At 38.9% G+C, this 27239-nt stretch overlaps 1 long non-coding RNA gene across 1 annotated transcript in view; it reads right to left on the bottom strand.

The window, feature by feature from the left end:
• LOC128778175 (uncharacterized) overlaps window positions 1-27239 on the bottom strand; it is a 479608-nt gene that overhangs the window by 264197 nt on the left and 188172 nt on the right. The window contains exon 2 of the long non-coding RNA XR_008423546.1: window positions 7374-7639. This is a non-coding gene — a long non-coding RNA (uncharacterized LOC128778175). The remainder of the gene's footprint in view (window positions 1-7373; window positions 7640-27239) is intronic.

The raw sequence follows: 27239 nt of genomic DNA, 5'->3' as shown, positions 1-27239 counted from the left end.
CCCGAAGCCAAGAGCACACTATATACACTGCATGTTAGCTAACTTGACAATGAATTATATTACAAAAAAAAGAATAGAAACCCTATCATGATAAGACAGTCTTATGAGGGACAGTGCTCACTATTTTAGAGGAAGGACTTCAGGGTAATAAGGTATATTCCCAACTTGATGACATGAATTCTGATGAGTGGCATTTAATAAAATCTCAGGAGAAGAGCAGAGTTCTTGACTCTCTGAGACAAAGCCCATCAGATTAATCCCCCTTCAAAGTACTCTGGATAGAGAAAACAGGACAGAACACTAAGCAGTTGGTAGGAAGAAAAACAGGTCTCAGATAAAAATAGGAAGGGATCAGTAAGATTTACCCAAAGTCTATCAGTACAAAAAGAAGGCCTCCATAGGGCTTCACAGATTAAGCAAGAACAGATGAATGAATAAATGATTGGATGACTGAGTGACTGACTGAATGAATGATTTAAAAAAAAAAAAAACATGAAGGGGCCTCCATTTTCAATAACAAACTAGATCTTTCAGACTAGGACTCTGCTGAATTCTACTGAAAACAACCGGATAAAATAGTAAAACACCTTAAAAGCATTGAGGACCTGATGAGAAATCAAGGAACTGGTCAAGCTAAAGGGACTTCCAGAACTCTGAAAGGAATGTGGAGCCCAAGAGCCCTTCTTTAGCCCACAGGCATTTATCAATATGTGAGGATCTTTGCCAAATGCTCAAATTTGGATTTGGATTTTGACAGCCTTGCTATATGTGAGGTGGGAGAGATATGAGTATGCCCACAGCCAATCCAGGGTAACAAATCCACTAAGATACCTCCCCACATTAATGCAAGGATCTCAAAAGATTACATGTCAAAGAAGATTAAAAAGGAAGTAAGACATACAAAAGAGAGATGGAATACTCATCTGGAAGAAACTACAAACCAAGGTAAAACAAAATTTATTTTTGAGTACTTCATGCTAAAGAATCATTTAATATGTCACAAATTTACTTAAATCGTTGCAAAAAGCTAGGCTACTAAAGTAGCAAAATGATATAAGAAAAATACATTGTGGAGCTTTGGAGACAAATTGAGGAGCAAAACATCATTATATAATGAATAAATAAATGAGCATAAGTTGAACATAATAAACATGACTGAGAATAGAATTTGTGGCATAGGGAAAGGCCTTGAGATAATCTAAGTGAATGGAAGGGAAAAGAGAAAAAGAAAAAATAACTAATGGCCCTGGAGCAGAGGATATAACAGATGAGACAAAAGTCAGATATATAAAGGGAAAAAAGTATCTTAAAAAAGGAATAAATAGATATATCAATCCAAGAATACAGTATATTCTAGGAAAAACTGATACTAACTACTTGATGCAAGGCATATCCTAGTTTAATTGTTGAGTTTAAAAGACAAAGAAAATTTTTTTTTATTCAGGTAGAAAAATCAATTTCTCCATAAAAAGAAAAGTTAGATGAGCCTCAGTGTTTTCCATATTATTTAATCCTAGAAGACAAAGAAGCAGTATTTACAAGGTGTTAAAAAAATGTATTCTCTGTAGAATATCATATTCAGGCAAGTTGATGTTCATTACAAGCACAACATTGAGACATTCTCAAATATGAAGGAACTTGGAGTATGGAATCCATGCGTCTATCTACCCAGAAAACAATATATAAAGGACAACTTTGTGACTAAAGGACAGTACCCACTGCCAGGAAACAATGAACAAAGGTCTATAAAGTTCTGAGGAAAGAAAGCATAATGGTAAAATTTTATAGCCAGCTAAAATGTCCTTTCAATTATTCATTTATTTGTTTTTATTTTACTTCCTATGCCTTGATACTACACCTTGAATATAAAACCAACATACATTCTCAAGCGTGCAAGAACTTAAAATATGGCATTTACATATCTTCTAAAAGTCTATCTAAAAATGAAGTTCATCCATGGGGCATCTGGGTGGCTCAGTCAGTTAAGTATTCAACTCTTGGTTTCAGCTCAGGTCATAATCTCATGGTTTCATGGGTTCAGGCCCCACATTGGACTCTGCACTGGTGGTGTGGAGGCTGCTTGGGATTCTCTCTTTCCCTCTCTCTCTGTCCCTCCCTGACTTGTGCTCTCTCTCTCAAAATAAATAAACTTGAAAAAAAAAATAAAGTTCATCCAACTAAAAAAGAAATAACATTTTAATAATGGGAGAACACAGGTCTCAAAACTTGAGCATTGAATTGGTGTTATTTAATTAATGTGTTATTTATGGTTCAGAACAAGATGACAAATGTCATAGCTATGATAAAGTAAAGCAATAACCAATAAATATCAGGAAATGAGAAGGAAATTGGGTGGCTGCATGCTTATTTTCTCATCTTGTAAGCAGAGAGTCAACTACTATTATGTAATACTGAAAACAGGAAGTTAAAAAAGAATAAGGAACCTAGACAAAGCTTTTTCCTAATCTTTTTTCTTAATTATAGAAAAATCATTTAAGAAGTATATTCTATTATCATATGACTGCACTCATTTGTGGAACTTAAGACACAAACAGATGAACATAAGGGAAGAGAAGCAAAAATAATCTAAAAGCAAGGAGAGGGACAAAACATGAGATTCTTAAATACAGAGAACAAACTGAGCGTTGCTGGAGGGGTTGTAGTTGGAGGGATGGGCTAAATGGGTAAGGAGCATTAAGGAAGACACTTTTTGGGATGAGCAGTGGGTGTTATACATAGGGGATGAATCACTGGAATCTACTCCTGAAACCATTATTGCACTATATGCTAACTAACTTGGATGTAAATTTAAATTAATTATTAATTTAAAAAATTTTATGAAAAATATAGGAAACATATTTCTCCCTCTTGAGAATCAGAAATTTCTTCAATTTCACCTTTAAATTTCTCCTGTTAAGTTTTAACATAATAATTTAGTACCATTACAATTAATAGTTGTTATTTTTGTGATACATAATGCCTTTTTTAAAATCTCAATTTTTCTCAGTCTCTTTGAGCCTTTCATTCTGTTCCTCTCTTGCTCTTCTCTTTCTTTTATATGCATGGTAAACAAATTCTTGCAGAAATGTTTACCAAATGAGAAAGATGACTAGTATTGAGTGGTGAAATTTTTAGTGAAATTCTGCTTTCTTTTTTGTACTTTACCATTTTTAATCTTATAATGTGAACATATAAAATCTTTACAAAAACAATAGCCATTACTCTATAAAAAATACAGGCTTCTATCAACATGTTATCAATGTATTCATGATTTTCTACCTGGCACAAAAGTAAAGTAGAAGCTGGATGATGCTAAAAGCCCAGATTGGAATTAGGGCATAAAGAAAGGGGAGAAAATGATAACAGAAGCATCACATCATCTTTATTTTTTTCTTATTTTTGCCTGTGGTTTCAGATTAAAGTAGCTGTCATTTCAACTTTACTACATTGTTTATTCTGCTATTTTCTTCAGAAGATTGAGCCTCTTAGGAAGCGGATGCTCCTTTTTTTTTAATGGTTACCAGATCCCTAATTCTGACTCTCTCAGATATTTTAATCTTCAAGGTTTTCTGAGCATGTCAAAGGAGGACTCACCAATGCCTACATACATTTACAGATTAACAGCTTCTTCCATTAGCAAATTGGAAATTCTTTCCCTTATCCCTCTTACAGTGGGAGTTGTTTTCTCTTAATAATACTATGATTCCCATTTCTGCATCTTCCTTTATTAATCCAGTCTATAAAGCATTTCCATTGTTCTTGGATGCTTCAGCCTTCTGTTGAGTTAATGAGCGTTAAATGGAATGGCTTATCTGAGGGAACAAAGACTCTACCTTCAACTAATGCGAACACTGATCCTTAATACACAAGCCAGACATTGGTAGGTAACAATGCATGTGCCATTCTTTATCTTCCATTAAGTCATGAAGTTCTCTTGCGGTCACAGAGTAGATACCTAAGCAATAATGTTAGCAGAGGGGGTGAGATGAGACCAGGAGACAGTCGGCAGCTTCTGTCTTAGGGGTCTGAAATGGGATCCAAATTTTCAACATAAACATTCTAGATCCACTAGGATATACTAGACCCTGATAAATCGAAAGTGGCATATTAGATCCATCACATACTTTAGACCTGAAGACAAGTAGGAGTTGGCAACCATTACTATGTAATTCTTTCAGGCTAATTTAAATTCAGTTGGCTGTTAGTTGTACCAAGTAATGAAAAGTAAAGCCCCCTAGTGCTTTGCAAAATCTATGTCTTCTTTTGAATGCAGTACCTAATGGCGTCTAGTCACCGCACTATTAATAATGAGCAGCATCCCTATTTCTGATTACAAAATGAATATATAGAGCCATTCTTGCTCAAGGAAGCATCAATATTTTTGCTTTTAATGAACAATCAACTTCGTTGAGGAATGAGCCTTATGCAGTCTGGATGTTTTGAGCATTTAAGCATTTTCTAAATTATTATTACTCTTCGGGTAAGATTTTTGATTCCCTTAGGATTTTTCTGTGACTAAGATGGTTCCAGATGGAAGATCCACTGGTTTTTTGTTATAAAAGCAATTTAAAAAAAAAAGTTTGCAACTTTAAAACAGACCTAAATCCAAGAGAAAATGACAATTATATATATATATGAATGACATATGTGAGAACATTTTGATCACATTTTAGAAGAGAACTCTTTCATATGACAAACCCAACACCTTCATTTAAAAGCCAAACTCTCTGCTTGAAAAATATCAAAGATTTCATTTAAGTTGCCATGGGGCAAACAGAGTTATATACAAATCAGAATCATTTGCAGAGATGGGGGGGGTGGTGCACACTGTATTTAACTTTCAAAACACAGTGAGTAGAATGAACTCAACTCTATACAAAGATCTCAAGAGTTTCTGGGATAAACACATGGGAATCAGAGTTGGAGTAAAAGGTAGAAAAAGGAAACTGAAGATTACAAAATTCAGTCACATTTCAAAATTTTCTGCTACAATAATTCACTTTATATAGAATTAATGTGGCTGATTGAACGTTTGTGCTGTAATTTACTTATAATTAACATTTTATGGTGAACAGATTTCACCATCTCCTTCATGCTGTGAACTCTAAGCCATAGGTCAAAAATAGAGATGAAACAGATAAGCACAAAATATTCTCACTGAAATATTAATGAGATTTTAATTTACTGCTTTAAAAACACATTTTTCATCAACGTCTGTATATAAAAATCACTATTTTATTTAAATTTTTTATCACATTAAAAATATAATGAACTCTTCCAGCTGGCGGTGAGACACTGAAGAGAGTCTCATGCACGTAGGAAATCTGAGGTACGTAAAACATTTTTCCAACCTGAAGAGGTGCCAGTAATATGGTCACATGAAGACACAGATGTTGAATCCAACATAGCCAAGAATCTCTTCTCATTTAATCAGTGCTGAGCCCTCAACACTGCGGAGAAACACGGCACCCCCACTGTGCCCTATCCAAATACCTGACCCACAGAATCCATGAGCATAATAAATTCATCGTTTTCCACCACTGTATTTCGAGGTGGTTTGTAAAGCACCAGAAGACACTGGAACATCCTAAGAGGCTTTAATATGCTACTATGCTTTTGCTGCCTGTTACTCATCTCAGATCCCTGTTACTTTTATTCTAGAGAGAAAATTCAGACAACTTTATACAACCAGAAACTACTTTACAGATGATATAAACATGGTGCATTTTTGAAGCAAAGAGCAGACGGTAAAATTAGTCAGAATTTTCAAGTTGATGACAATCCCGAGGGAATAAATATCTTATAAGGATTTCACACGTGTTCTTTGAAACCCTGAACACAGTAGTGAGACCATTAGACCTACCAAATTCTGCTTTTTCTCCAGAAATTTTACTCAGGTTAGTTAGCAAAACACCAAGCCTCTCTCACCTCACCTCACACAACCAATTTCTCAGAAGAGCCAATCCACATGTCTCAATTTTTTTAGCTTCTATTCATTCCTCAACCCACTCAAGCCCTTCACAATTCCTAGTTCTTTTTCCAAGTTAGAAAGTCATCCTCCAGAAAGGGGGTGTGCGGCTAAGGGAGAGGAGTGAGAAGTGACTACAAACACACAAGAAAAGATATATATAGTTTGCATAAGTAACATCGTATCCTTTCAGTCACAAATCTTCTATAATGTTATGCAAATATTCAAGATTTTTCCATCATTTATAATAACAGTGTTGGGAAAGCAAGGATATTAGAACATAAAGCAGTAAACAAAACAAAACAGAAACAAAAAACAAAAACAAAAAAAAAGCTGCTATACACACTAACTTGGGCCTCGATTTATCTTTGTCAAGGTCAGAACAAGTGAGAATTAGACCTCTGATGCCAAGAACATGCTATTTATTTTTTAAATGATTTAGAAATGGAATTTTATTGTTATAAATTCCAACTGCCTTTTCAAATTATTATGGCATGTTTGATGCCCATCACAGATGGGGTAGCTTATAAAATTACAGCATGGCCTATGGATAGGAAGTAAGATCTACACAGGCCTTGTTTTCATGTCAGTCAACATTGCTTTTAGAACACAGGTGACCACATTTAGTCCATAAAAATAGCACCACTGATCTGAGAGGTGCAAACACTTCCCAGAGACTTTATATTTGGATTTTTAGAGGAGAATTTCTTAGGAGAGTGGAAAAAAACTGTTTCTTCTAATTCATTTGCATATCATAGGAATATGCAAATGAAGGGGTGGAAATAGAGACCTAGGTGGCTGTCAAAATGGAACATACGTGACGGTTCTACACAGTCATCCTTTGACTCCTTATTTGCTTTCGTTGTCCATATCAACTCAACAACAATCCATGGAAAGAAAGGTGACAGTGAGGAGAGAGCTAGGACATCCATGAGGAAGCCAGTAAAACCACACAATTCAATGAAGACATTTCATTCCCTTTACTTTCTAACAAGCTCCAACCCATTCAAAGCACTTATTAGAATTTCAAATGAAAAGCTGAATACTATGAGCATTGTAAATCAGCTACAAACAGCTTTTAAAACTGTGTCAGGAGAAAATACACATGTAATTTTCTTCTTTTTTTTTTTAAATATTGCATTTTTTTTTGTCCTCAAAGGGTTTGTTTGTTAAGAAGCAGGTACCAAATTTATTTTTACAGAGGGAGTATGTTTGATTTGGGGAGGTGTGAGGGGACACACCGGAGAAATCCTTTAATCTAGGTTGGTAGGGGCTTCATTGCCACTGCCACTTGAGGCACATGCCCTACCACGCAGGCGATGGGTGGCCTTTCCCAAACCACATTGCATTGTTTATTTTTTATTCTTTAGAATTCTTAGAATCTGAAGCAGAAGTTATCACTTACCTGGGAAAAATGGCTACTCAGACCTCTCGATGCAGGAAGCCATACTTGCTGACTTTGAAAAGTCCAGAAAATATTGGCGTGCTGGAGGAGCCCTCCCATCAATGGGAGAAGGGCAGGCGGGCAGAGGTTTCCTCAAGAGTCAGAAGCCTGTTGCCTCTTTTGCTGGGATGGCCTGTAGCCTTGTATACGTTCATTTCCCTGAGAATCTGACAGGGTCATGAGACACAGACACTTTATAGTTGCTCCTCATTTCCCTTTTCAAGTCCCTGGAAAGAAAAGAAAAGAAAGAGCTTTCTCAATTTGTTGAGTTTTAAAAATAGCTAGAGACAGGGATCAGTTTCCAAATTAAAGAGATTCCTCCCTCCCTCCCTCCCTCCCTCCCTCCCTCCCTCCCTTCTTCCTTCCTTCCTTCCTTCCTTCCTTCCTTCCTTCCTTCCTTCTTTCCTTCCATCCATCCATCCTTCCTTCCTTATCTTCTGCAGCATAGGGAGACCCATGTGGTTATACAGATCACCATCCATACAACACAAAGCAAAAAGCAAAAAGATAAACCAAAGTGTCACAGGGGCTACATCCTCTAGAAAATATCCAAAACAATAGAATCTCCTTGGCAACTGTTACTTTCTTGACACAGAGCACTTAGTGCTAAAAACTGTGAAAACGTAAGACAATATGTTCTGATAGAAAAGACCACAGCCAACTATGGTAGAAACAACAACAACAACAACAACAACAACAACAACAACAAAACAGGTGCACTCAAAAATCACAAGCTTTCATCTCTTCTGTTTCAGTTCTAAAAGTAGCTGCCTTGACATCAAAATGAAAATTACAACCTTGAAATGAATGAAGAGCTGCTCCAAGGCCTGGAGAATGGGATCCAGATGTCATTCTATGTTCTATCTGGATAGAAAGATTGAATCAAGCTGCATCTGACAATTTATTTATTTAACAGAAAACTACTAACCATCAACTACTGAAAACCATATGTGTACACTTGAAGTATTGATAATTCTCTGCCTACCTCCATTTTAAATTTTGTGATAACCTTTCAGGCAAAAGTACTTAAATGGCAGTCAGGGTGTGGCCCCGTAAGTTCCTGTCAGTGTGGTGTAATGGAAGGATTGTGGGCTCTAGGATCTGACAGACTAGAGATAACATTCAGAAGGGACGGAGTCCACTGATTTCTTGGGGTTAGAAATGAAGAGGAACCACCACATATGGAGGGTGGCTTGTGTTTTTTTTTTTGTTTTTTTTTGTTTTTTTTTTTTTTGAGTTCTGTGTTGTTTTCCAGTTTTATTATAATTTCAACTAGAAAAAAAATTTTTTTTTTAATATATGAAATTTACTGTCAAATTGGTTTCCATACAACACCCAGTGCTCATCCCAAAAGGTGCCCTCCTCAATACCCATCACCCACCCTGCCCTCCCTCCCACCCCCCATCAACCCTCAGTTTGTTCTCAGTTTTTAACAGTCTTTGAGTAGACTAGAAGACCCATTTCTCCCCCTTCCTGTACCCTCCCCCCGATAACCAATATAGTCCTCTTCTAATGTGGGAGGAGTTTTATTGAGGAAACCAACAGTTTTCTTCCATGGGATAGCATTTCCCTTGAAACCAGCCTGGTGGGTCGAGAGGTAATGATGAGACACCCCCAGTGGGAGTGTAAATCCTGATCATCAAATATGGAGGCAATGAGATCTGGCCTTTCCTTTCATAGAATGTTTCTCCTACCAGTAGCAGCCCTGAAGCACCTGGCTTTGATTGCACTGTGGGAGCTGGAAAGTTTCCTTCCATGTGGATCTGCTACTTATTAGCAGGATGACCTTGCAAGAGCTATGTGACCTCTCTGAACCTCATTCCATCACCTATAAAATGAGAGAGTAATACCTGCTTCATGGTGATGCCCAAAAGAGATAATGCACGGAAAGTTCTTTGCACACAGCCTAGCTCAGGAGAGACATGTTAACCTGGTTGAAGTTGCATTCCTTCTGGGAGGAAAGGATGCATCTCTTTTAACTTCTGGGAGGACTGTAACACTACTCGGAGAAGAGAGCACTTGAGCTCTGTTGTTGAAAATGTTTTCCTGTCATTTCAATGGGCTGGCTTCACAGAAAGGTGCCTGAACCATTTTGGCCTGCATCATCACAACCCTTGCCCCCCAGTAGTTTCCTATTTTGGTAATAACTGTTGGTTTTCCTTTTCCTGTCCCCTCTTTAGTCAACTACAAAATTTATCCTTAACGAAATCTCTCTCCCTCCCTCATTCTAACGTTCTTATCCCCCCTCTTTCTTCTTCTCTCTTCCCTTTAAACATAAATTTCAGTCCCACAGTGGTTACCCACTGCCTAAGACACACAAGTAAAATCCTTCTACCTGAGCTCTAAGATTCTCTGACTCTCTTGGTTTTTGTCTTCATGCTGATCACCTCTCTCTACCTACTGTAGTTTACTTCTCCCTGTTGCTCACCCCAGCCTTCATCTCTCAATATTTTGTATGATATTTTTCCTTCTTAGTAAAAAAAAATTAAGATGATTTTTTTTTTAATATTTATTTCTGAGAGAGAAAGAGAAAGAGAGTAGAGAGAAAACGAAAGGAGGAGGGGCAGAGAGAGACGAACACACAGAGTCCAAAGCAGGCTCCAGGTTCTGAGCTGTCAGCACAGAGCCCGACGCGAGGCTCGAACTCACTAGCCCTGAGATCATGACCCATGCTGAAGTCAGACGCTTAACTGACTGAGCCACCCAGGTGCCCCTAAAATGATTTCTTATCACCTTTCTGTAAACTGTTTTTTCCCTGCTTGAAATAATCAGGGACCCAACATAACTGAAACATATCAATAAAGCTTCATATTAGTAGCAACTGAAATCTGCCTACAATGACAAGTAGAATAAATATCCCAGTCTAGAGTATTCCAACTGACTTGCCTAAGAAACTCATCTGCTTAATTACTGAAGCTAATCAAGCAAACTCATCCATCTGCTTGTGCAGCACCTCTTTCTCCTCACTTATTTACCTATTGATGGGGTAAGTAAGATCGGGGCAGAAGACAGGATAGACATTTATGTGAGATCGACTGAATAAGTTAATTCCTCCAAACTAGAGCAGAGAAAATAAAAAAGGTAATTTTATGTTAATTTTTTTAATGTTTATTTATTTTTGAGAGAGAGAAAGAGACAGAGCATGAGCAGGGAAGGGGCAGAGAGACAGGGAGACACAGAATCTGAAGCAGGCTCCAGGCTCTGAGCTGTCAGCATGGAGCCCAACGCAGGGCTTGAACTCAAGAACCGCGAGATCATGACCTGAGCTGAAGTCGGGCACTAAACCAACTGAGCCACCCACATGCCCCAATTTTAAATGTGGAAAAGTTTGTAGTCTCTCCATGCCTTGAGCTCTTGGGTTTTTTTATTTATTAAACTTTTTTTGAGATAACTGCCAATTCACTCGCAGTTGGAAAAATAATACACAGACATCACACGTACTCTTTACCTAGTTTCCTCCAATGACATCATCTTCCAAAACTACAGTACAATATTACAGCCAGGATATTGACACTGATATAGCCGGGATACAGAATAATTCATAATCACAGGGGTCTTTTCTATTGACCTTTTATAGCCATACCCCCTTCCCTCCCATCCCCACTCTCTCCTTAATCCTTGGCAACTACAAATCTGTTCTCCATTTACGCATTGCCAATTAAGGAATGTTATATAAATAAAAACATACAGTATGTAACCTTTGGGGTTGGCTTTTCCACTCAGCATAATTCTCTGGTGGTTAATTCAAGGTGCTGTGTATATCTATAGTTTGTTCCTTGTATTGTGGGTAGAATTCCACAGTATGGTGGTACCACTGTTCATTTTACCACTAGGTAAAACATCTAGTTGTTTCCAGTTTTTTGTTATTACAAATAAAGTTGTTATAAACATTCACGTACAGATTCCTGCATGGTATACAGGTATTCTTTTCTCTGGTGGAAATATCAGGGAATACCATTACTGGGTTGTATAATTACATGTTCAGTTTTTAAGAAACTCCCAAACTCTTTGCTAGAACAGTTGCATCATTTTACATTCCCACAAGCAATGGATGAGTAATTTGATTTTTCTGCATCCCCACCAGTATTTGGTTTTGTCACTTTTTTTTTTCATCCCATCTAATAAGTGTGTAATGATAGCATTGTATTTCCAAACAGCTAATGATGTTGAACATCTTTCCATGGACCCATTTGCTATTTGTGTATCATATTTGGTGAAATGACTCTTCATGTCATTTGCCATTTTCTAATTGGATTATTTGCTTATTTTTTTTTTGCTTTTTGTTTTTAAGTTTTAAAAGTTTTTATATAGCCTAGAACTAGTCCTTTGTTGGATATGAGGTTTGCAAATAGTTTCTTCCAGTCTGTAGCTTATTATTTCATCCTCCTAAAAAGATCTTTCACATTGTAAGAGTTAATTTTGTCGAGGCAGTTTATCAAGTTTTCCTTACATAGATTGGGCTTTTGGTTTCAACTCTAAGGAATCTTTCCTAGGGATGTCTGGGTGGCTCAGTTGGTTAAGTGTCTGCTCTTGATTTTGGCTCAGGTCATGATCTCACGGTTTGTGAGTTTGAACCCTACCTCAGGCTCTGCACTGACAGTCTGCTTGGGATTCTCTCTCTCCCTCCCGCTCTGCTCCTCCCCTGCTCCTCTGAGCATGCTGTCTCTTAAAATAAATAAATAAAATAAACTTAAAAAAAAAAAGAAATCTTTCTTAGTCCTAGATCCTAAACATTTTTTCTAATAGTTTTAGATTTTTATGATTTATACTTAACTCTGCAATCCACTTTGAATTAATTTTTGTATACTTTGTGAACTTAGGCTGAAGGTTTTTTGATTTGCCCATGGATATCCAATTGTGCCAGAAACATTTGCTGCAAGGCCATCTTTCTTCCATTGAATTGCCTTTATATCTTTGTCAAAAATCATTTCAGCATATTTATGTGGTTCTATTTCTGGGTACTCTGTTCTTCTCCATTGATCTGTGTGATAGTACACACAGCATTGATTACTGTAACCAGATAAGAAGTCTTTACATTGGGTAGATCGATTTCCTCCCACATATTCATTCTTTTTCAAAAAGTTTTAGCTATTCTAGTTCCTGTGAATTTTCATGTAAATTTTTGAATAACCCTGCTTCTATTTACAAAAATATCTTGCTGGAATTTTTACAGGAATTACACTGAGGAATATATTAATGCAGGGAAAATTGACATCTTTACTATGTTGAAGGTTCCAAACCATGAACATAGTACTTCTCTCCATTTATTTGGGTCTTCTTTGATTTCTCTTATCAGCATTTGTAGTTTTGAACAAAGAAGATATACGTGTTTTGTTAGATTTACACCTAAGCATTCTTTTATTAAGCTATTAAATAGCATTGTATTTTTTATTTTCATTTTCATGTGTTCATTGCTAGTGTATAGAAATACAGTTGATTCTTGTCTGTATATCTTGTGTGCTATGACTCTGTTAAACTTATTCATTCTAGAAGGTTTTATTACTAATTTTTGTAGAGTCCTAGGAATTTTCTCTGGTGACAATCATGTTTTATACAAATGAAGATCATTTTATTTCTTCATTTCTGATCTGTGTGCCTTTGATTTCTTTCGTTGCCTTTACTACACTGACTTGACCTTATAGCACTGTTTGGAACAGGAATGGTGAGAGTGGACATCCTTGCCTTATTCCTCATCTTTGAGAGAAAACATTCAGTCTTTCAACTTTTATAATGTTTGCTGTAGGTACTCTTTATAAAGTGAGTAAGTTCTTCTCTATTCCTATTTTTCTGAACATTTTTTCTCATGAACGGGTATTGAATTTTGTCAGATGTTTCCTCTGCATCAGTTGATATAATCATGCAATTCTTCTTTAGCCTGTTAATATGGTGGATTATATTGTTTGATTTTTGAATATATAAACAGTTTTGCATTCCTAGAATAAATCCTGCTTAGTTATGATATAAAATTCTCTTTATGCATCACTGAAATGTATTTGCTAACATTGTGTTAAAGATTTTTGCATCTATGTTCATGATGTACATTGGTCTGTAGTTTTCCTTTTTTATTTTTTATTTTTGGTACTGTCTTAGTCTTAATGTTGGTATCAGGATACTATCAATTTTATAAAATAATATGGGAAGTATTTTTTCTTTTTCTTCTTTCTGGGTGAAATTATGTAGAATTGATGTTAATTCTTTAAACATTTAGTAGAATTCTGCAGTGAAATTTTTCTCTGTTTCTCTAACCCTCCTTCCAGATCTCACTACCTCAGCTTCTTCCATAGGTATGCAAGTTCTAATGCCTATAATAAATTCTTTATTTCATGACATTCTTATCTGCATCCCTGATTGGATCCTGATATCTTAAGTAATTTGATATTAAACTGAAATAATGATAATAATTGTTACTAGTTACTGAGCATTTAGAATATGCCAAGCACCTGCTATACATTTTACATTTGTTACTTCATGTAAGCAACCCCATAAGGAAGGCTCTATTGCCATCCCAATTATACAGAAAAGGAAAGAGAAATACAGAGAAGTTAAGTAAGCTATAAACAATCACACAGTAAGGATCAGAAATAGGACAGAAATCAAACTCTTGGCCACATTGCTCAACTGAAGTTCCTTTTCTTGGTATCTGATGTCTCTCTCAGAAGACCAGAACATATGGTGCTGACAAAAGGCCTCTATTTGAGTCTTAGTCACGTCCATGGCTTCTGGTATAACCTGTGCTTTTCATCTTGTTTACTTTCTCTTCACACCCACATCATTTTCTTTTCTTTTTTTTTCTTTTCTCTGCCCATTGAGGATTTTCCCTCTGGACGTTGCTCCGTCTAAATGACCCCTCACCTCCCAATCACCTTTTATATAGTTGGAAAGTAAGCAGAACCAAGAGATGCATCTCCTTCCAGAATCAGTGGACCCCACACAAGTAAAGCACAAGCAGCAGAACAAGGGCAAACGCTGGTCGGTGAGGTGGCAGAATGGACATTGCGACATGCTGGGTGGAGGCATGCCCACTGGCGAGAGCAAGTGGGGATCTATGGGGCCAAGAGACATAAGCCTGTTTAAAACTACAAGAAAATGGTGCGTAGTTACTCTGACAAATCACCTCTCTTGTTCTGGCTTTTTCTTTGCCCATTTTGGGGTCAGTCCATTTTTTAATTAAAATATCTACCATGCCTTATGAAACTGTATTAATACACTAAAATAAACAATACTTTGAATGCAGAAATTAACATTTAAGCAGATGCAGCCCAGATCCATTCCATTCTGTGTGTGTGTGTGTGTGTGTGTGTGTGTGTGTGTGTGTGTATTTTTCTTTTCTCTGAGTGCCTTTGCTTGGTAAAGGCCATCAAATATCATTGGGAATTATTACTAATTTTTTGAACAGCCCTGAAGAATTAAAGAGAGAGAGGAAGAGAGAAGGAATAAGAGGAAGAGAGAGAGAAAGAGAGAGGTTAAGCTCAAAGGCAGAGAGAGCGAAATGGACCAGATTATACAAAATTAAAAAGCAAATACGAGCAGACAATTTGTGCCGAGTGATTGCAAGCAATTACAGTCCGGCTTTTCTGGAGGGAAGATGGGGGGAGGGGGTTATTTCAGCTTAAAAGGAGACTTTATTCATTCCTGATCAGCTTCTCCTACCATTCTCTCTTTTATTCTTGGATATCAATTTAAAAAAAAAAAATCAGCTTTCAGATGTTCCATGTTCACCCCTGCGAATCCACCCCTGGGCAGACAGTGAGAATTTAAGCTTCCAATCGGTTCTTTCTATAGCCCTGAAAACCAATTTGTTCATAAAGAATAAAATAAGGAGGGGGAGGGGGGAAACACAACAAGAGCATGTGTTTCTTTTAGAGGAGAGCTTCAATTTTACTATAATTGTCTAAAGACGGAGCTGCTTTGATCTGAAGAATTATTATTGTGCCTCAAATGCCGGCTGCTAATGTCACAGCTGTGCTGGGGCTCGGTCACGCCAAGGGGCTTGGGGACCAACTTAGTCCCTGACCTGCCTCTGGGTCCCTCTCTCCTTGTCTTTCCTTTGTCCACATGGGAAAGTTTGCTTTTCCAGCACGTCCCTTGGCCATAGAAGACCACAGCTCTGTTGGTTTTGTTCAGGTTCTTGGGGAGGTGGGAACATACCCATGATGACATAACGGGGGGCTGCTGAGGCTGTGCCAGAGTGGGGGCTCTTGCCTTCCTAGGGGCAGGCAGGGCTGGATGTGAACATGCAAGAGGGCAGCATGGTCACTAGATCACGGGGCCCGGCGGTTCTTGGTCTTCCAGCACAGGCAAGAGCAGTGAGGAGAGTTCCAGGACTTGCAAGAAACATGGAGAACTATTCACTGCATTTCTCTGATTTCAATTCTCTGGGTTAATAGTTATTTTCTCTCTTTTCAGCTTATGCTGTACTGAAGCCAAGGGCAGCTCAAAAAGCAGAATTAAACAATTTTCTTTCAGAAAAAGAAGAACCAAAAACTGTATTTAAGGTCTGAGAGCGGAGGATCTTCTGTGGTTGCGTTCTCCTTCCTTCAGTTTCAGGGACAGAACCAGAGGGCCTCCTCCCCCATGTGGCTCCTGGTTGGCTAGACATGTCCTGGTGGCTGGAACAGCCCTGTCCACTCCTCACCTCACATCCTCCCATGTGGGAAGCTGCCTTGTATGTCTCCTCCAGGTTCGTCCTGTCTCCTCTGAGGTTCTCTGGAGACTGTAATCTGAACAGGGTCCTCCTCATCCATTCCCTCTCTGGCTCCCCAATGCCAACAGCATTGTCCAGACTTCATAACTTGGTATTCAAGGCTCTATAGGTAAGTTTCCCACATACCTTAATGCAGATATTACCTTCAGCCCTGTAACCACAGGTGGTAAGTTTCACCACTATTCCAGAATGCTCCAGCAAATTCCTGCCTCTGGGCCTTTGCTATGACTTGCCCCCACTTGGAATACAACTTCTCCCTTCTCTTCCCTTCTGAGTCCTTCTCTCTTTTCTTGGCTCCACTTCTAGCCCAACATACAGATGAGATGGATAAGAAAATTATTCCAAATGGACTGCGAAACAAAGTTTAGGAACAGAGCTACTACATGGCCTGGGTTAAGTCTGGGGCCATGACAACAAGGAGAAGACAGACTAGGAGGAAGAGACCACACCCCTGGCCTCCAGGCCAGTGTTTCTCAAACTGGAAGGATGCACAGAGCCCTTTGAAACAAAATGTAGTAAAACACAAGAATATTCATGAACTTTTGGGGTCTTAAGATTCTAGTCTGAAAAATGTTGCCTTGAGAAACAAACAAAACCCATGCAATATGAAAAGATAAATGTAAGTGTAGCCCTCCAAGACACTAGGCCCAAATCCCCCACAAAAATCATCCTTTCCTACCTGAGCATCCATGATACAAACAAACAAATAAGCAAACAAACAAAAAAATCTCCTACAAGACTTTTATTAGCTGTGCAAACAAGGGCCGGTTACTTAAATTCTCTGTGCCTCTTCATGCATAAAAAGGAAGAAAAATAAAAGTACCTACCTCAAAGTGTTATTGCTAGGATAAAATGACGTAATATACGTGCATGCAAAGTGCCTGGCACATTCGGAGTTCTCAAACAGAGTCAGCTTTTATCAAACTAATCCCTCTAGGTACCTATCTTGTTACCAGAAAACTTCAAGAGCAAATCCTGAATTCCTCATTCCCACTTCAGCTCCAGGAGGTCTGATATTCTGGGGTTTCTGAAGAGTGGGAGGGAGGATGCTTAGGAGACTGAGGCTCCAATGAAGACAGAGTTGCAAACACAGGAAGCACTAAGATAGGAAGCAAAGAGTGAAACATGAGCTTTGAGCAAAGGAGAGGTGAACTGATCTTCTAGAGTGACATGGGTAGGACCTGACAGCTACAGAACGACTGGGCAGATACCCTATGAATGGGGCAAAGGGAGGCAGGTTTCAGTGCAGAGTTTATGGAGGAAGATCTAGTTGAAGATAATGGAGAAGATTCTGGCTAAGGAGGAATGATCTCTGTACCTCAATAAGACATGTAACTAAATGGCAGGAGTCAGGCAAAGAGGGAGACCTATAGGGCTCAAGAAAACCTAGAGAACAATCTCAGAGCAAATTTAAGAGTAGAGAATGAGGAGGCAAAATATCTCCAGAAGGACAACATCTCCACCTTCCATTAACTGCCTTGTAACATCAGGTGTTGGATGAGTCGAGAGGAATCTTCTGCAGCTTTCAAGGTCCTAATTCTTGACCTTGGAGATCCTGCCTTCTTTCCTTGCAGAGAAGAGGGCTTGAACAAAAACAGAGAAGGTGTAAAAATGAACAAAATTTAGGTAAAAGGGAAGGAGTTAGGAGAAAGTATACTGATGCTTGCAGCTTTGAAATAAAACAAACAAAAAAAGATGGACTAAAGGATGGGCAAAGGGACAAATAGATGGACTGAGATAAAACAAGCATGCTCCAATGTTATGGTTGGATACAGATGGCGAGTGTATGGGTATTCACTGCAAGCGGTTTTTTTCAACTTTATGTGTTTGCAAATTTTAACAAAAAATTAGGGAAAAAAACAGGTAACGGCATCCAAGTGAATCAATTCATATCTCAAGATAAGTTGTCTCCAAAAGTAGTTGGCTGAATAGTGAAAGGCTAAAGTTTCTTCAATGGTTTCCCCTTGCCTTTCAGCACCCCACACACTTTTCCAGCACAAGACAACCTGCTAAGAATGTTGTTTGTAAAGATTTAAGCTATGAACCCATGCTATGGAATCTATATGTTATCATATCTTTTCTCATGAGTAACGCAAGTCTTTAACAATCAAGGAAATAAATCTGAAGACATGGAATTTTGGCCAGTAGAGAAGAAACTGTAGATGGGTGTATCAGTTGAGATTAGAGTCAGGTGCAAATGTCAGGCAGGAAAGAACAACTGAGGTAAACAAGTAGAAAGTTCATTTCATGATCACATGAATAAAACCCAAATGGGAGTAGCCCATGACTCTGCACCTCAGACATTTCAAGAATGCTGGTCTTTTCCAGCTCACTGCTCCAACACCCCTAAGAGATAGTGCCCGTTCCCCACCTTCAAGGTCCAGGTGGCTTGACCTCTATTTCAAGCAGCAAGATGATGGCAGGAACAAAGATGAAGGAACACAACAGCAGGCGCAAGCTATTTCTTAAGGAAGATTTCTGGAAATAGATATGCAAGCTCAGTTGCATGTTTACACTTAGTTGCAAGGGTGATTGGGAAATGTAGTCCTAATTTTCAGCAGCAATATGTCCAACAGAGAAATTCTATTACTATGAAAAAAGGGAGAAAGGATTTGTGAGGACAACTAACAGTGTCTCTCAAAAGCGGGGAAAATGTTTCTCTAGAATGCTCCAATCACAAGTCTATACTTCTCTATTGTCTCTGCCTTCTCATAGGGTCAGCTCTGACCTTCTCAACTGACCTCCGTGACAATGGTCTCCTTTCCATCCTGATCATATAGTGAGGAGGAGAAAAAAAATGAGAAACTTTATAATAAATGCTGTAGAGGTTAATAACCAAAGTGTGAGGTAGGTATTGCCACCGTCATGTTAGAAATAAAAAAATGGAAGTTTACCTAAGTGGAAAAGACTGATGAGGGCTTCCTTCATCTTGAGCGGCCACTGGCAAAGTGTATGGGGACACAGACAAAGTCTGCCCAGTCTCTCCCACCTATTAGACCCTCTACCTCCATCTGATAACTGAAACCTTGCAAAGCATAAAGGGTGACTGAGAGCAAAGGAGTTCTAAACAGGTGATCTCACCTGGAGGGGAAAACAAGGATTTTAAGTCAGTCTAGTGTCACAGTCTTCTTGATCAGAGTTCTCAAAGTTGACTACCCACTGAAATCACTTAGGGCTTTTGAAAACATGCTAATGCCTAGTCCCAACCTCCAAGATTCTGACTTCATTAGTCTGGGGTAAAGCCCAGGCATTGAGATTTTTCAAAACTTCCAACAGGACTCTGACACGCAGCAAAGTGAGGGAATCACTAGAATCTAGAGCAGCGGTCCTCAAACTTTAATGTGCATGTCTGTCACCTTGTGATTAGGTACAAATGCAGATTGTTCTTCACAAGGTCCAGGATAGGCCTGAGACCACATTTTAATCAGTTCCCAGGTGATGCTGATGCTGCCGTCTTTGGGGCACACTTGACTTTGAGCAGAGAGTTTGACTCTTGCATTACTCCTACAGAGAATATGCATTTTGCTATCTCCATGGGAGCCTAAATGCATGGTCTACTTATGCAAGCCTGTCTGGAGACCAGAGGAAGTTTGGCCTTGTACCGAGACCCTACCTGACAGGACTCCAGGCCTATTACTTGCTGGTTGGTCTACATCTGCCATCGTGTTTACCATGTCATCCCCTAAGCCGATGATCTAGAATGGCCCCTGTAGAACACAGCAGAGAAGAGGCTACTAGTGCTCTATACATCTCTTATTAATATGAATAATTAATGCTTAGTGCTAATAAGTAACCATTTATTAATACCAATAATGACACTGAGAAAACAATCATAGTCCTCCATGGTACAAATTCCTCTACACCCCCCCCTCCAAATTATAGTCCTAAATGAGCTTCTAGAATCTTGTTTTGACAGGTACAACCTCACACACAGTCACTTAATAAGACAGCTCTGTGGACCGAAATTCCACTCTCAACAGATGTATTTTCAGTGTGGCACACAGGAAATTAAATGTGAGAGTGTCATTAACATGGAAGTTGTAAGTTTAATTCCCTACACAGGGTGCTGACAAACTGAGATTGTTTATCTATTTCTCATCATGGCTATGTGTTTCCTATGGGATCCAGTGAATTTCTTAGAATTCAAAGCCTTTGCCCCCTTTTTTGAATGAGCATGTTCTTATAGCTTCAAATGCAATCCTCAAAAAACCATATTCTCAGAAGCCAAAGAAACTAACAGAAGCACATCAGTAAGAACGTGATTCCATAGGATGGTTCATGACTGCTAAGGATGGCATTCAGGTCTGATTCAGAACGCGGACCCTTGTGTAGTTTCCTTAAACATTTCTTCTTAGAGGGAGTAATGTAGCACCTATGGCTAATGACATCAATTGGGGAATTCATTAAAGAAAAACTGATAACAAGATACGTTATCATAGTCAACAATTAACTGGGACATGTAGGCATCTTGATTGCTTTTTGGATGTGTAACTGGGGCTGCTTTGGGAGGCTGTTCTTAAAAAAGTGGTGGGTGTGGCACAGCAGCCTCCTTCCGCAGGCTCATTCTGACCACTGGGAAACTTACAAGTCTAAATCACAGGCAAAGAGATAGGCCAAGGTAAGCCATTCATACCCTACAGCTGTTACAGGTGGACAAGACAGATATCCACTTCATGACTGCCTTTCTAAATTTCCTTTGTCCTCAGGTTTACCCCTTACTACAGGTTCAACTGACTTAACTAATGGTGGGAAAAGGAGATCTCAGGGGACCCTTTAAGGTTCTGAGACGCCTGGAGACTAAGCTAGAGGGAACTAAAGGCATTTTGCTAAGTCTCCCTTGGCAGGATCTCACTGAAGGAAGACTCAAAAGTCTCTGCCATTCTGGGTGGAGGACAGAGTTAAGAAGTTGTCTGACTATGCTTAGTCTTGGCCTGGGAAACACCCTGCAGCAAGCTGAGGCATCTGAGAGCATCTAGCCTTCTCATCATGTGAGCTAGCCTGCTTCTTGGTGAGAAATCACCTACCCACCTCCTGGTTCCAACAGTGTGATGCCCAACCGGTCCAGTGACCTGAGCATTTAGAAGAACCTCCCCTTTCTTCATACACTCATGTCTGAGGATGCTCAGACATTCCCCTGCATACATGTATCATTCCTCCCAAGTAGTCTTTTGGTTTTGATTTAAAGTCCTACCAAATGTTAGAGGCAACAGAGGTTTAAGCCAGCTTTTAACCCAATTTCCTCATTTCACAGATGAGAAAACACCCAGAGCGGATTACCCACAGCCAACTGGAACAGGAGTCCAGGTTTTCTGACTCTTACTTCAGGACTCTATTTTTTAAATCTCTAAAAAATGGCAAACCTAAAGTCTCAAAGAAATAGCTCTTGGGTAATCTTGCCCATGGTGGTACAATATGAAGTCACCTTTAGCTGGCTGCTAGGCTGTTGTCCCCAGTGTGCATTCAGATGGAGTTACAAATCTAGTTTGTTGCCAGAAGCTCCATCACATTCAAAGGGCACATTCTCTATGTCTGCCAGCAATGGGAGAAATAGCATACGGTATTTTAAACCAATCATAGTTGCCTGAGTCAAGAGGGTATTCTAAAAGTACAGGGTGTGCTGGTTATTCTATTTGCCCCTCCAGATGCACCTATCATCCTCCCTCTCTCTCCACTCTGCTCTGTGTCCTGGGAGACTAACCTCTACAGACTCATCACCCGGATTGGCTTGTCCTCCAGATCACGGTTGTGTTTAACCAATGGGAAGGCCCAGAAGGAAGTCAGAGGTTGGGGTATTGGCTATTCTGGTCCCCTCCCTGCCTTGCCATGGTTTTGGCAGTGGCTGCATCCCTCTACCTGTGGCCACAACTCCCCTCAGCCACAGGTCTCAGCAGAGGCCAGAAATGCTGTTCCTTCTGTTACCACCTCAGTTCTCTGAGGTTCTCCATCATCCTTTGTCAGTTCCCTTCACCCTTTCACCTTTGAAATTAGTTCCATTATTAAACTCTTATTAAACTCTCTTCATTAAATTAACATGTTGAGCAAGCTGTCTTTTCCTTGACGGGACTCTGACTATGACAGGGGCCATCCCTGTGGGTTGGGTACTCCTCAGCTCTCTTGGGTACCCATGGGTGGAACTGTATCAGATAACAATACCCTACATTCACTAACTTAGGCATGGGGTCACTTCTATTTGAATAGGGAGAAGAGTATAAATAAGGTAGGATATCTATGTGAAACCAATATGGCAGTTGGAAAAATCTGCCCGACACTTGACATTCTCCTGGTCTACCTTAGAACATCCCACTCGAGTTAAATGACTCCACAGCAGAATCACGGGATTATACTCCTAGTGTCACCAATGATTTATTCCATGGAATTGGGCAGGTCCCTGCTTCTAGTTCTCTAGATTGGTCACATGATTCTGTTCCCTTGCATGCCTGCTAAATATAATGTGTCACTATCTGCAATGTCCAAACTCTACCAACTCATGGTAAGCTGTCTTAAATGCTAAAACAAACACAAACTGAACTGGTTTTCCCATCTGTTTCTTTAACAAATGGGAGCTTAAGCCCATAGGGAAACTGTGTGGGTCAGGGAAACATCAAATGAACACTTCTGAACAAAAACAAATGTTTCTGAAGATCTCAAGATATTTTAAACATAGCACTCCATTGGCCAGGCTTCCCCCCTCCAACGCCTGCACAAGATCCTGATGACAGCATTATTTGCTTGAATTGGATTTGTTTCTGTGCCCAGAAACAACACACAAGGAACCTGGAACAGGAAACAGCTACTGGGTCCTAAAAGTTTTTCCAGGACACTGTCTGAGACTAGACAGGAATGAAACAACAGTTGGAAAGCACACCAAGGGAGCAAAGAGAATCATTCCTCAGGATCTGTGTTATTGCTCTTCTTTTACTATTAAAAATATCAAGAGCAAAAAGCAGTGGCTTACATTCTGACATAAAACCCATCGAGGTAAGACAACAAGGGGTAGGAGGGTGGGGATGACGAGGCAGCAGAGGAGGAGGAAGGGAGGGAGGAGGAGGAAGAGAGGGAGGAGGAGGAAGAGAAGGAAGAAGAGGAAGAGAGGGAGGAGGAGGAAGCTTATTTTTAATTGGAGAAACTGGCATAATCCTCCCTGATATAACCCTATAAGCAGATGCTCGTTCTGGATGCCCTACAGGCCTCCGACATACCCCCACTCTAGCCTGCAGCTTCCTTGACATTCTATGGAACTAAAAGCTATGCACACCTTTGAGTTTTGCCTTATTCCATTTTGTGCCCTACCAATGCCTAACAAGGTGCTTGGCACATTGTAAGTAATCAACAAATGTTTCTTGGTTGATTGAGTTAATGCATTAATGAATGGTTGAGCAGATGAGTAAGAGATAAATCAGTGAATGGAAGAATCAACAATTGACAGCACTATCTTTCTAGCTGGTCAATTATTTCTTTCAGAAAGAGGGATGGGTATTTACCACCAGCGGGATCTATATCATGAAGCCATGGGGCCATTTTCAGGGTTTCACTACTGCCTCTTCCCTCTTGTCCACCCTCATCTCAGGTGTATACCCTGGTGTACCCAGCTCTCTTGGATACCCTTGGGTGGAACTGTATCAGATAACAGTAGACTACATTAGCTGATTTGCCTATGGGACCACTTCCATTTGAATGAGGGGAAGGGGAAAAAAAACAAGGTAGGACACATATGGAAAACTGACAGCAGTTGGCAAAAATCTGACCAATATTTGAGATTCTCCTGGTCTGTTTAGTCCCTAGGATGGATTTTCTCTTGAGCAATGTTCTATCCCCCCAGCTCCCTTGGGACTTTCCACCTCCTTTCCTGTCTCCTTACCTACCTCTCCTCCTTCTGTGGATTTCCTTTCTGTTCCCCTCCCTCTACTCTCTAACTCCTTGATCCATTTCTTCTCTCTTCTTGGTGAGTATTTCTTCAGCATTTATTTCTATTATTATATTGGGGGGGGTTCACATAATTTATCAACTGAATGAAGGCATTTTTGAGAGTTAAAAGGAGTGTTAGGAACAATCAAAATTCTGTACTTTAAAATATTAAATTAAAATATTAATTTATTGATTTTATTTGTCTTGGTGGAATTATAAAATAGTTTTATTTAAAACCTATTTTCAAAACTGAAATTATTGCCACCAAATAAATACATCTGTGCTCATTAAAGCAAACTAGAAATAATTTATTTTGTTCAATCTATTATCCAAATATTAAACAATACCATTAGCAGAATAATGGTGCTTGGCATATATTCATATATTTTCATGGTTTTTTTTAGTCACATTTATTTCTAATATTATTATGTCATGGTATTTTCCTAAAGGAATTTTTTTAACACAGATTTATTTTTTAATCTTTTTGTTTCATAAAATTGCATATAATCTTCAAAGTTGCCTTTTTCAAGCTTTTGAAGTACTACATACTGGAAAGTTCTATCGTTGCATTTTATTGTTAATAAATTTGAAACTGTTGACATCCTCAATTGAATCTTCTTTGTAGATTATATTATTTTTTAATTGAGAAAAATAACTTTTCTCAAGTGACTATGGTGTCTTGTAAGTTTAGAGCAAATTCTACTAGCAAATATTCTCTATTTTTCATATTAAAATGCATAAATATTTAGCCCAAATATTTTCTCAGATAAGTTTAGAGGAAATTCTACTAGCAAATATTCTCTATTTTTCATATTAAAATGCGTAAATATTTAGCCCAAATATTTTCTCAGATATTGTCTTTTAATCTCCCAAGTACTTATCTTTCACAGATATTTTTTGAGGGAAAAACTCTTCAAATAAGTTGTGTCTATGGTTCTCAAGCACAGGCTTTTCCATTTCCCTCCATCCAGCAAGAATATAACTTTATGCAATTAAAAATAAAAACGCTGTCAAGAGTGCCTCAGTGGTTCAGTTGGTGAAGCATCCAACTTACGGCTCGGGTCATGATCTTACGGTTTGTGGGTTTGAGCCCCGCGTCGGGCTCTGTGCTAACAGCTCAGGGCTGGAGGCTGCTTTGGATTCTGTGTCTCCTCTCTCTCTGCCCCTCCCCCACTCACCCTCTGTCTCATTCTCTCTCAAAAATAAACATTAAAAAAAATAAAATAAAAATGTATCAAAAGATTTTTCTAATAGATAAAGATATTCCAAAGAGCAATTATAATTTTGCAACAAAAATTTTCTATACTTTTGGAGCTCTTCACATTTAATGTGTTCACTTTTTTCCTTTCTGTTATAGGAATAAATTTCGTTCTTCCTATTTGTAGGCATTGTTTTCAATAATCACAATGGGTTAAAAGCTTTAAAATGGAGTTTTTGAACACTCCCTTCTTGGGAAAACTAGCGTCAAGTTATCCAACAGATGTTAAATGAAACACAACCAAAACTTACAAATGTGTTTACGAAAGAAGTTCAATACCACTGCAAAACATGTAGGATGATCTGCAAAAATAGTTCTTCAAGGGGGCAAAATCTTTAACAAGGCAGCAAAGATGAATGGCAGCAAAGAGAAAGTGCATATTGAGACAGGAAAGTTTTTTTTTTTAAATATTCACCATCAGGTTCATCACAAAAATTTTGTGGTTCAATTATTCTAACAGGATATACAAAAGTATTTGTGAATTGAAACCACTGCAACTTTTAATTGATCTAACATTGCAGCTCAGTGGAAGGAAAGACTCAATTATATGAACACCAAAACCAATCTCGGACTTATTTCTGCACCGTAAGTTTCTTGTAGTTGTGTAATACTGTTGCTTTCACCGAGAAGCTATGCTTCACGAAAATTTGAATGTATATTCTCACTATAAAAACTAATCATATGGGGTGTCTGGGTGGTTCAGCCAGTTAAGCGACTGACTTTGGCTCAGGTCATGATCTTACAGTTTGGGTCTCAAGACCCACAATGGGCTCTGTGGTGACAGCTCAGAGCCTGGAGCCTGCTTCAGATTCTGTGTCTCCCTCTCTCTCTGCCCCTCCCTCATTTGCACTCTGGATGTGTGTGTGTCTCTCTCTCTCAAAAACAAATAAAACGTTAAAAAATGAAAAAAAAAACTATTTAATCTTCACCGTTACACTAAAGTTTATTTTCAAAATGAATTTGACACTAGTGTTAACAATAAGATCAAATATTACACCTTCCTCAGAATAAACTTCTAGAAACTTTACTTTCACTTCCTCCAATGGAAGTAAAAATTTGAACCAATTATCAGAATTAACTGAGTTTCTCTGCAAAGCATCTCACAGCACTAATAAAATTGATAGCCTTGAACTTTGCAGTTTTTCTATTGCTGAAAGTGCCAACCTGTTAACTGCAAACACTTCACATTTTGCACATGCATAAGAAGACTTGGAATTTTAAAAAAAGCATGACATTTATTTTAAAAATCATTTGATGTAAATGAAAAATCATGCTTTGCAGAGGGATTTGTAAACCCACCTTCTGAAGATTCATCAGCTACCAGTCTTCTTAAAATAACTACTACTTTTTAAAATTAGATGCTGATGTTTTGTTAGCAAATTTTGTCTTCTGTTTTTCATGGAGGCATTTGTCACAGTGGATGGAATATATCGGTAAACATTTTGTGCAAGTTCATCAACTTTTGATAAGAAACTGAGTAATGAATTTTTCATTAAGCATGCACTTTTGTTTTCGGAGCTCACTGCTACCCAAAGGGTTTATTTTGAAATGAAAATGTTACCAAACAATAGAATTAATGTTGTGGATTTAAATGATAATAAATGGCAATACTACTATCGCAAGAGCATTCTGTGTTCTGTGGCAGGGCTGCTCAGACTCTGTTTCCTGCATGAGACGGCTATTCTCCTCTCCACAGACACTCTAGTGTCCTACAGTTCTGAGAGAGCCTACCAGCAGACATCACGGTGGCTAGCTGTACCCCGTGGGCCCGAGAGCTGGCCACGCACAGGTAGCCAGTAGGAGCAGCAGCACAGAGGCTCCTCACGGCCACCAGAGACCAGGAGGAGTTCATGAACTCCAGGGCTCACAGCTGAGGACACTGTGCCTCGGCAGCAAGGACACTGCACGCTGCACTTGGGAAGGGGTGTCAGTTACCTAGCATCTGGAACAGAGTGGGAAA

Source organism: Panthera pardus, unplaced genomic scaffold (genome assembly GCF_024362965.1).
Source record: "Panthera pardus isolate Hobbes unplaced genomic scaffold, ASM2436296v1 HiC_scaffold_19, whole genome shotgun sequence".
NCBI lineage: Eukaryota > Metazoa > Chordata > Mammalia > Carnivora > Felidae > Panthera > Panthera pardus.
This window is presented reverse-complemented; position numbering and strand designations above follow the sequence as displayed.